Source organism: Octopus bimaculoides, chromosome 14 (genome assembly GCF_046866305.1).
Source record: "Octopus bimaculoides isolate indiv1 chromosome 14, ASM4686630v1, whole genome shotgun sequence".
Taxonomy (NCBI): domain Eukaryota; kingdom Metazoa; phylum Mollusca; class Cephalopoda; order Octopoda; family Octopodidae; genus Octopus; species Octopus bimaculoides.
The window spans coordinates 7,491,123-7,502,164 of NC_142941.1; positions in this window are offsets into that span (position 1 = coordinate 7,491,123).

The window sequence follows — 11,042 nt, forward strand, 5'->3', positions numbered from 1 at the left end:
AAAAAAAAACAAGCTCGGGGGCGAAACAAAAATATTACGTGAGACTTCGTATGAAACCTCGCGATGAAATCTCGCGAGATATCATTATCATTATTTATTCTCAATATATTGCTTCACTACTTTCATTATTGCGACAACCACATCGACTATGGTTGTTGTTGATAATTCTATTGGTGATGATGATTTTTTGTTTAGCCCGGGGTCAATCCTTCTTCCTTTTCTTTTGTTGTCATAATTCCATTCACGATTAGAAAGCTTTAGAGTAGAGTAGACCAATGATAAGGGGGGCCTTCCGACCATGAACATCCTGTCTTATTATATGTCCTTCCCATTCTCAAGACGGTAGAGTGTGATGGGGGATGGAGTTGAGATTTGACTTCTATTTCTAGTAGATGGCGCAACCACGAATAGGTTCCCTCGTCACGATAATGAATAATGTTCGCGTAATTGATGATGATGATAGTGGTGGTGGTAATTTCATGTAGTCCCGGGTCAACAACCCTTTCTCTAAAAATTCCATTCAAATCTAAAAAGCTTTTGAGCGGGCCTGTGATCAGAGGCGTTCCGGCCATGACCATCCCGTCTTCTGTATGTGTGTGTGTGTGTGTCCTTCCCTTCCTCAAGACAGTAGAGTTTGATGAGGGAGTGGAGGAAGGGTGAGATTTGGCTTCTATTTCTAGCAGACCGAGCGACCACCAAGAGGTCCCCGCATTGTCATTGAGAACGATGTTATTCATATACTTGTTGATGTTAACTGCTAACTTGTTTTTCTTAGTCTTCTATTGTAATTTCCATTCAAATCCAGGATGCTTTATAGGAATGCTCTCAAATCGATCCGTATCGATCCCAGAAAGGGGAAAAAGCAAAGCTGACCCCGGCGGCATTTGAACCTAAAACCTATATCCCCGTAACTAAAAACATCGTTAGAATCATTTTCTTTTTCTCATTTTTTATTATCATAATTTTATTAATTTATTTGTTTACTTTATAGTAAGACAACAGGGCTTCTCTGTCAGTCGGAGAGGTTAGGAAAGTAAAAGGGCGAAATAAAATAAATTAAAGCAAAATGAATTATGAAGAGGTTTAATTTTCTTGATAGATTTAGGGATATAAAAGTTTTGAAGGTTCACGGATATAAAAGATTAAGGATATTTTATTTTATTTTATTTCATCTTTTACCTTCGTAACCTTTTCTAATAACGGCGTTGTCTTACCATGTTGCCTGAGATACAACCGCAAAAGACTTATTTATGATTTAAATAGAAGCCTTGCTTCGACCACGTCTTAGAATATCTTTTATTACGTCGTCCCGTTATCATTCCTACGCAATTAAACAATTAGTGTTCTTCTTTGACACCGGGTTACCCTTGATCGAGCAGACATAACGAAAGAGTTTCCCCCCCCCCCTTTTTTATTTATATATTTATATATATTTATTTTTCCGGGCATAGTGTATCGAAGATTGTATTATCTAATATGTATTTCCTTTCTGAAGACGACGGACATAAGTAAATTGAAGGCTATCTGGCTGCTATTTTTAGCGAATTCAATAATTACATAGATACACGCTTGTTGTCACATACCGATGGTGAAAATGTTATTCGTTTAGCCCTCGGTCATCTCAGGTGATCTATGTTGCGACTTTCCCACAGTGACCGTCCCATTTTTTTTTTCAGACTGTGTATCTCTGTAAAAGCTACACCATCCAATACCTCTTTCCTGTTTATGAAGGACAGGTGTATGATTTGAGAGAAATTTGGCTGCTATTTCTCGGTGCGTAAAATAATTCTTTCTAATGCTAGTTACAAGGCCTGAAATATTGAAAAATACACAGTGACATTTCCTCTGTCCTTACGTTCTGAGTTCAAATTCTGCCAAGGTTGACTTTGTCTTTCATCCTTCCGGGGTCGATAAGTTAAGTACCAGTTGCGTACTGGGATCAATATAACCAGCTTATCTCCTCCCCTAAAATTTCAGGCGTTGTGCCAAAATTTGAAACCAATCATTATTATTACCATTATTATATCAATGTGGCAAGTTGGCAAAACTGTTAGCAAGCCAGACCCAATGCTTAGTAGTATTTCATCTGGGTCTATGCTGTGAGTTCAAATTCCTCCAAAGCTGGCTTTATCTTTGATCCTTTCAGGGAATAATGAAATATAATTAGCATTCAAGTAGGTAGATGATGATGTCAAAGCTGATACCAATGCAGCTGTTACTGCTGATGACAATGATGATGATGAGGAGGAGGAGGTTGTTGGCACTCCGTCGCTTACGACGTCGAGGGTTCCAGTTGATCCGATCAATGGAACAGCTTGCTCGTGAAATTAACGAGCATGATGTGGTTGAGCACTCCACAGACACGTGTACCCTTAACGTAGTTCTCGGGGGAGATTCAGCGTGACACAGCTGACCCTTTGAATTACAGGCACAACAGAAACAGGAAGTAAGAGTGAGAGAAAGTTGTGGTAAAAGAGTACAGTAGGGTTCGCCACCATCCCCTGGTGGAGATTTAGGTGTTTTCGCTCAATAAACACTCACAACGCCCGGTCTGGGAATCGAAACCGCGATCCTATGACCACGAGTCAGCTGCCCTAAACACTGGGCCATTGCGCCTCCACTGATGCTGAGGAGGACATCATCATACTTGAATACTACTTATATTTTATTATTCCCTGAAAGGATCAAAGATAAAGGCAGCCTTGGTGGAATTTGAACTCACAGCATAGACACAGATGAAATACCACCAAGCATTGGGTCTGGCTTGCTAATTGGAATATGGTAAGAAAAGAGTTAAGCACGTTTTGGGATCAGGACTTCATATTGTCTGTAGGGGTTGATCTTAATACGGGGAAAGCTTAGTAGAAAGGAATATGTAAAAAGCTTTGAGCTAAGGAGGGGGGGAGATGGGAGGGAGAAAGAAAGAAAGAGAGAGGGGAAAGAGGCAGACAGAGACAAAGAGAGAAAGGGGAGAGAGAGGCAGAGAGACAGAGGCAAAGAAAGAAAGAAAGAGAGAGGAGAGAGCGGAGAAAGTGGCAGACAAACAGACAGAGACAAAGAAAGAAAGAAATAAAGAAAGGGGAGAGAGAGAGACAGAGGCAAAGAAAGAAGGAGAGGGGAGAGAGAGGCAGACAGACAGACAGAGGCAAAGAAAGAAAGAAAAAGAGACAGAGAGAGACAAAGAGAGAGGGGGAGAGAGTGAAATGGAGGGAGTTGGGGAAGAGAGAAGGAGTCAGATTAAGAGACAGAGATGGAGTTGGGGTGGGGGGATGAGAGTTCTGGAAGTGTGGCAGTCTGGCATGGTTGACAAAACATTAATCAGAGGTTCTATACTGAAGTGTGACAAGTGCATGAATAATGAATAATGAAGCAAGACACCCAATTTCATCATGGGACGCAAACAGGACAGGCTTTAGTCATTTGTAATGCGATAAAAATGCTTTCTTACACTGGGTGGCACAAGGCCAGACACAGTTTTAAGACTGTGGGCATCATCATCATCATCTTCATCAACATCCTCATCATCATCGTCATCATCATCATCATAGTCGTTGTTGTTGTCATCATCATCATCATCATCCTCATCATCATCATTGTCATCATCATCATCATGGTCTTCGTTGTTGTCGTTGTCATCATCATTGTCATCATCGTTATCTTCATCATCATCATCATCATCATCATCATCATAGTCGTTGTTGTCATCATCGTCATCATCATCCTCATCATCATCATGGTCATCAACACCGTCTTTGACATTGTCATCATCATCATCATCATCATCGCCGTTATTTTTACAGCCATGTTTCCATGGTTACAAGTGTCAGACAGAATTTATTGGGGGTCAGTTTTCAACAGCAAGCTGCCCCTCTTTATTGCTGGCCCTCACCTGCTTCCAAGTAAGGCTTCATCTCCTCATGGCCAGGCATGTTTTCCATGGAAAATTAGAAGCAAATGATACTATATACACACACATATATGTGTGTGTGTGTATATCTGTATGTATGTATGTATATATACTCTTTTACTTGTTTCAGTCATTTGACTGTGGCCATGCTGGAGCACCGCCTTTAGTCGAGCAAATCGACCCCAGGACTTATTCTTTGTAAGCCTGGTACTTAATCTATTGGCCTCTTTTGCCGAACCGTTAAGTTACGGGGACCTAAACACACCAGTATCAGTTGTCAAGCGATGGTGGGGGGACAAACACAGACACAGAAACACACATACACACATACATATGTATATATATATATATATATATATACTACACTCTCTGAGTGGTTGGCGTTAGGAAGGGCATCCAGCTGTAGAAACTCTGCCAAATCGGACTGGAGCCTGGTGTTGCCATCCGGTTTCACCAGTCCTCAGTCAAATCGTCCAACCCATGCTAGCATGGAAAGCGGACGTTAAACGATGATGATGATATATACGATGGGCTTCTTTCAGTTTCTGTCTACCAAATCCACTCACAAGGCTTTGGTCGGCCCGAGGCTATAGTAGAAGACACTTGCCCAAGGTGCCACGCAGTGGGACTAAACCCGGAACCATGTGGTTGGTAAGCAAGCTACTTACCACACAGCCATTTCTATGCCTATGGTCTTCTTTTCCTTTCCCATACTTTCTACGCAATTAGATATTGTTTCATTAATTTTATTTGACGTAAACGAAGACCAAGACAGTGAAGTGACTGAACCAGTTGAATGTTTGATCAAACGATTAACAATACTTGTTCCAATTCACTGCGTTCTGTTTTCAAATCCTGCCAAGGTCAATGCCTTCTTTTCTTCTTTGCAGCATTGACAAAGTAGTACCAATTCAAAACTTTGGATCAGTGGAATTGGTAGAGCAATGACCGTGTGGTAAAGTGCCTTGTTGTGCTTATTCTAGTTCTTTGTATTCTGATTGCAATAAACACGCAATATATATAAACTTACTGTTAACAAATTTTGGGATGCATGGTGTTCAGTTATACAATAAATGATAAATGTATGTATATATATATATATATATATCAGAAGCCATGATAGATCGTTGACCAGTGACTATTCATTTTTTTCTCCGTGTTTTTCTCCTTGTTTTCTCTGTATTCTTTCTGTTGAAGAGCGTAGCTCAAAACGTTAAAGACTTTCTGTATTCCCGAGCGTCAAACTAATACATCCTTTTGTTGTTTACACCACCTGTCCTCGTCTGTTGTTGTTTTTTTTCGTACATTCTCCCATATATATATATATATATATATATATATATATATATATATATATGTATATACTTGCAAACAACACTAGAGCCAGTTGTATTGACCCGAGCAGATAAACAACGGTAAAGTGGAGAGAGGAGTGACCAGCATGTATGGGCAGCTAGCAGTCAACCTTCGGAAATCTTGTCTGGGCCTGCACATACATGTGTAGATGCGTGGTCAATAATGACCTTCGGAAACAGAGTAGATGAATAAGAGATAGATATTCCTCTTGAGAGGACATTGGTCAAACTATACAGGTAGGAGGAATTGAGATTGGCACTGCAGGTAGACACAGGCGTTGATGTGTGGTAAGAAGTTTGCTTCCCAACCACACTGTTCTGGGTTCAGTTCCACTGTATGGCATCTTGGGCAAGTGTGTTCTGCTATAACCTTGGGCCAACCGAAGCCTTGCAAGTGAATTTGGTAGGCAGAAACTGAAAAGATCTTGTCATTATATATATATATACATATATATATATAAATGAAAAATGCATTAAATACTTCAAAGCGTACATGTGGGACAGACACAGAATGATCGTAGTTCTTCAATAAATAAAAATTGCATTAAATATTAATCATTTATTGAGTAACTGAATACCATGCATCCTAACTATTGTTTACAGTAAGTTTATATATGTGCGTGTATATATATATATATATATATATGTATATGAAGTTTTGAATGGGACAACAATGCACTATAATACAAACAATGGGCTATATACCTGTTGTAATTTTATGGATGACTAAATTACAACAGGTATATAGCCCATTGTTTGTATTATAGTGCCACAAACAATACACAATGCTTCAAGCGAACCACAATACTCTCCTATATATATATATATATATATATATATATATATATATATATATATATCTATATATATATATATATATCATCATCATCATCGTTTAACGTCTGCTTTCAATGCTAGCATGGGTTGGACGATTTGACTGAGGACTGGCGAATCAGGCTGGAGGGTATATCAACCGAAACGTTGTGTTAGCAACAAACAAGATGAGGACAAATATCTGTCAAATGTAAATAATGTACATAATTCCTCATCTCTTAAATATAGAACTGTAACATCTAATGACCCCTTTATTCAAGGTTCTGCTTCCCTATCTGTAAACCCTTCTCTGTATCTTCTACACATTCTGTTCTTAGTACAGTATACAAGAATCCCCATATACAGTCAGTCTTAAGATCCTCAGGGCTGGAGGAAAATAACAAACAGGATGGGGCTGAGAACTGATCCCTAGTGGACCCTACCTGCATGCTAAATTCACTACCAAACTCATTGCTGACTCTCACCTTGCTGACTGCATCTTTGTACATGGTTCCCATGTCCCTCTGGTACGTAATGCGGTACATTACTTACCATAGAACATACAATCCTGACATGACATACCGTTAAAGAACATGGAATCCTGACAAAGGCCTTTTGCCGGTCGATTAATGTTAGGAGCTGAGGTTTCCACCTAGCAAACTACATCTCTTGCCATTGTCTCACTAGGAAGATGGCATCGATAGTGGCTCCACCTGGCTCCACCTGGCTCCACCTGGCTCTGTTCCAAATCAATTGTGCTATGAGTCTCTATATTTATCTTGTGCTGTAATTTTGTATACATGCATGCATGCATCATTTTCATATGCATGTATGTAAGTGTGTATGCATGTATGCATATATATATATATATATATATATATGTGTGTGTGTGTGTGTGTGTATATATATATATATATATGTGTGTGTGTGTGTGTGTGTGTATATATATATATATATATATATGTATATATATATATATATATATATATATATATATATATATATATATATATATATATACATACATACATATATATATATATATATATATATATATATATATATATATATATATATATATACATACATATATATGTATGTATATACATACATACACACACTCAGACATGTATGTATACATATATATATATATATATATATAGAGAGAGAGAGAGAGAGAGAGAGAGACATTGATACATATACATATACATACATACATACATACATACAAACGTATATGTGTGTGAGTGTGTGTGTGTGCACTAGTGTGTCTGTAAATCTGTATGTGTGTGTGTGTGCATATAGACATATATATATATATATGTATATATTTGGCATGCTCATATCAAAAACACACATACACACAAAAAAGACATATACAAACATACATATACATAATGGAAGAAATTGATCTCTGTCAATTTTGACAACAAGTAATTCCACTTGTCCAATCAACAGAATTGCCTCTTCATTGAATTACATAGCATAAATGCCCGAGTGCTCCTCAGCCTTCTGTACCCTTAAATTAATCCTTCCTTCCTTCCTTTGACTGTGTGACCATCAGGATATCCATTGATGATGTCGCAACTAGATTTCCTGCATCTCTTGGTCTTCTCCTGTCCTCCGTGAATTGGAGAAATTGAAGCCCATCCACTCTTTGATATATTTTTTCTACTCTAGGCACAAGGCCCAAAAACGTTTGTGGGAGGGGACCAGACATTCGTACATCCATACATTTATAGAAACATGTGCATGCACACACACACATGTACATATGCAAGCACTTGTGCATAGGAAGATACACACACACATACCACACGTACATACATGCACACATACATGTATGCACATTACATGTATGCGCATTACATGTATACACATACATACATATACACACACACATACACACCCATACATGAACACTCACATATATAGAGTCACACATACATACATATATACATACATACATATGTAAGAACACACATACATGCAAGCACACATACATATAAACACATACATATAAACACACACATACAAACTCTCATGTATGTAGGATCACATGCATACAAGCATACATATACATAGATACATACACACACACACATACATGCATACATATACACACACATAGATACATACATACATACATGCATACATATACATACATACATGCACACACATACATACATATATACATACGTGCATATAAGCATGTATACATACATTCATACATACATACGCACATACACACACAGACATACATACATGCATACATGCATACACACCTATATAGGAACACATATGTACATGCATACACATGCATACGTACTTTCATAACACACACATACACTATACACACACACATGCATGCATACACATGTACACATAAATGCCACGGTGATTCTCAGAAACTGTACGAAGCTCAGTCTCACTCGACCACAAATCAATCAGGCTTTATAAAAAGATTTCAGCTAAGAACTGCTCAATACTTGGCATGTTTCACTATGAAGTCAGATTGAGGGGTGGGGGTGAGTAGGACTGGACGGTGGAAGTAAAGATATCGGGGGTTAGGATGGAGAAGAGAAGCGGAGTGTAAATGGTATGGATGGTGGTGGTGGTGGTGGTCTTTTATGTATTGCTGTCAAGTGTTTCATTTTAGCTTGTTTTCTGTAGGTAAAGCTATGTGTATATTCATATGTGTGTGTATGTGCATATACATACAGATGTATACACTCACAGGCACACATGCACATACAGACACATGTGCACATGCAAACATATATTCTATATATGTATATATATTTCCTTATATACAAATACATACATATATATATATGTATGTATGTATGTATGTGTGTGTGTATATATATATATATATATCAGTGCCCCTGGACTGGCTCTTGTGCAGGTGGCACATAAAATACACCATTTTGAGTGTGGCCGTTGCCAGTACCTCCTGACTGGCCTTCGTGCGGGTGAAACGTAAAAGCACCCACTACACTCTCAGAGTGGTTGGCGTTAGGAAGGGCGTCCAGCTGTAGAAACTCTGCCAAATCAGATTGGAGCCAGGTGTAGCCATCCGGTTTCACCAGTCCTCAGTCAAATCGTCCAACCCATGGTAGCATGGAAAGCGGACTTTAAACGACGACGATGATGATGATGATGATGATATATATATATGTATATATATATATATATGTATGTATATATATGTAAGTATATGGGGAACTTATTAGTGGAAAGAGACCCCGGCAGAAACCAAGGCTGCGATTTAAGGACTGTGTCAAGTCCTGTGATGTGCAGGAGACCGACTGGGAGATCAATGCCTGTCATTGCCACTGATGGAGGAGGCAGGTTAAGGAGGAGATCAACAGCTTTGAAAGAGCATGAATTCTGCCTGAAGAATTTAAGCGTGCTGCTCAAAAGCACACTGCTAATGTAGTGAATGGGGAAAGCTTGGTTTGCAATGTTTGCAGTAACTTGGCGACCTCGCTAGTGAGGGTACCGTGAAAAAATAAAGGCACCCTGTAAATAAAAATACACTGTGAAATGGATGGTGTTAGAAAGTGAATCCAGCCATAGAAACCATGCCGAAGCTGACATCAACGCAGATCTGTTGCTAATCAGATCCTGTTAAACTATCCAATCTGAAACTAGCATGGAAAACAGACGTTAAAAGATGATGATGATGTATACATATATATATATATATATATATATATATATAGATCGATAGATAGGCAGATATACATACATCGTTTCTATGTTTGTTTTTCGTTGTTCGAAATATATATATATGTATATATATATACATATATATATATATGTATATATATATATATAGAGAGAGAGAGAGAGACAGACAGACAGATATATATATATATATATATATATATATATATATATATATATATATATATATATATAGATCGATAGATAGGCAGATATACATACATCGTTTCTATGTTTGTTTTTCGTTGTTCGAAATATATATATACGTATATATATATAGAGAGAGAGACAGACAGACAGATATATATATATATATATATATATATATGTATATAAACAGACAGACAGACAGATATATATATATATATATATATATATATATATATATATATATATAGATAGATAGATAGATAGATAGATAGATAGATAGATAGATAGATAGATAGATAGATAGATAGATAGATAGACAGACATGTGTTGTACAGGATGTACTTTTAAGTGACAGAACAGTATACAAGAACTAGAGAGATTTATAAATAACGGTAATCCTTTCCCACTGCTAACAGAGGGATAAGGCTCTCTCAGAATCGCAGAACCACACCAGCCGACTGTCCCATCTACTCCATCTGCTCCTCTGTTCTGGTCTATCTAGTTGTACCAGTTTCCAAATAAAAGAATGGATACAATAAAATAACATGAAATCTTCCAATCAATAGCTATGTCAGAATAATATCTTGGTTTCTCTGCTTGTTTGGTTATAATCACCCTGACTTGTTATGTTAGGAAATGGAACGTTGTGGGCTTTTTTTTTTTTTTTAATGCAAATTTATATTAGGTTTTTTTTTTTGGTTTTGTTTTATGTCTAAACGTTTGAGAAGATTTATTGTTAATAAGATTACATTTATTTATTTCATCATCATCATCACCATCGTCATTTAACGTCTGCTTTCCATGCTGGCATGGGTTAGACGGTTATTTATCATTATTAATTATCATCATCATCATCATCATCATCATCATTATCATTATTATTATTATTAGTATTATTATTATTAAGGTGGTGACTTGGCAGAATTGTTAGCATGCTGGGCAAAACACTTAGCAGAATTTCATCTGTCTGAGTTCAAATCCCGCTGAGGTCGACTTTGCCTTTTGTCCTTTGGGGTGGGGGGCATGAAATAAGTATCAGTCAAGGTTGGGGTTGATGTAATCGACTTAATAGCCTTGTTTGTCCC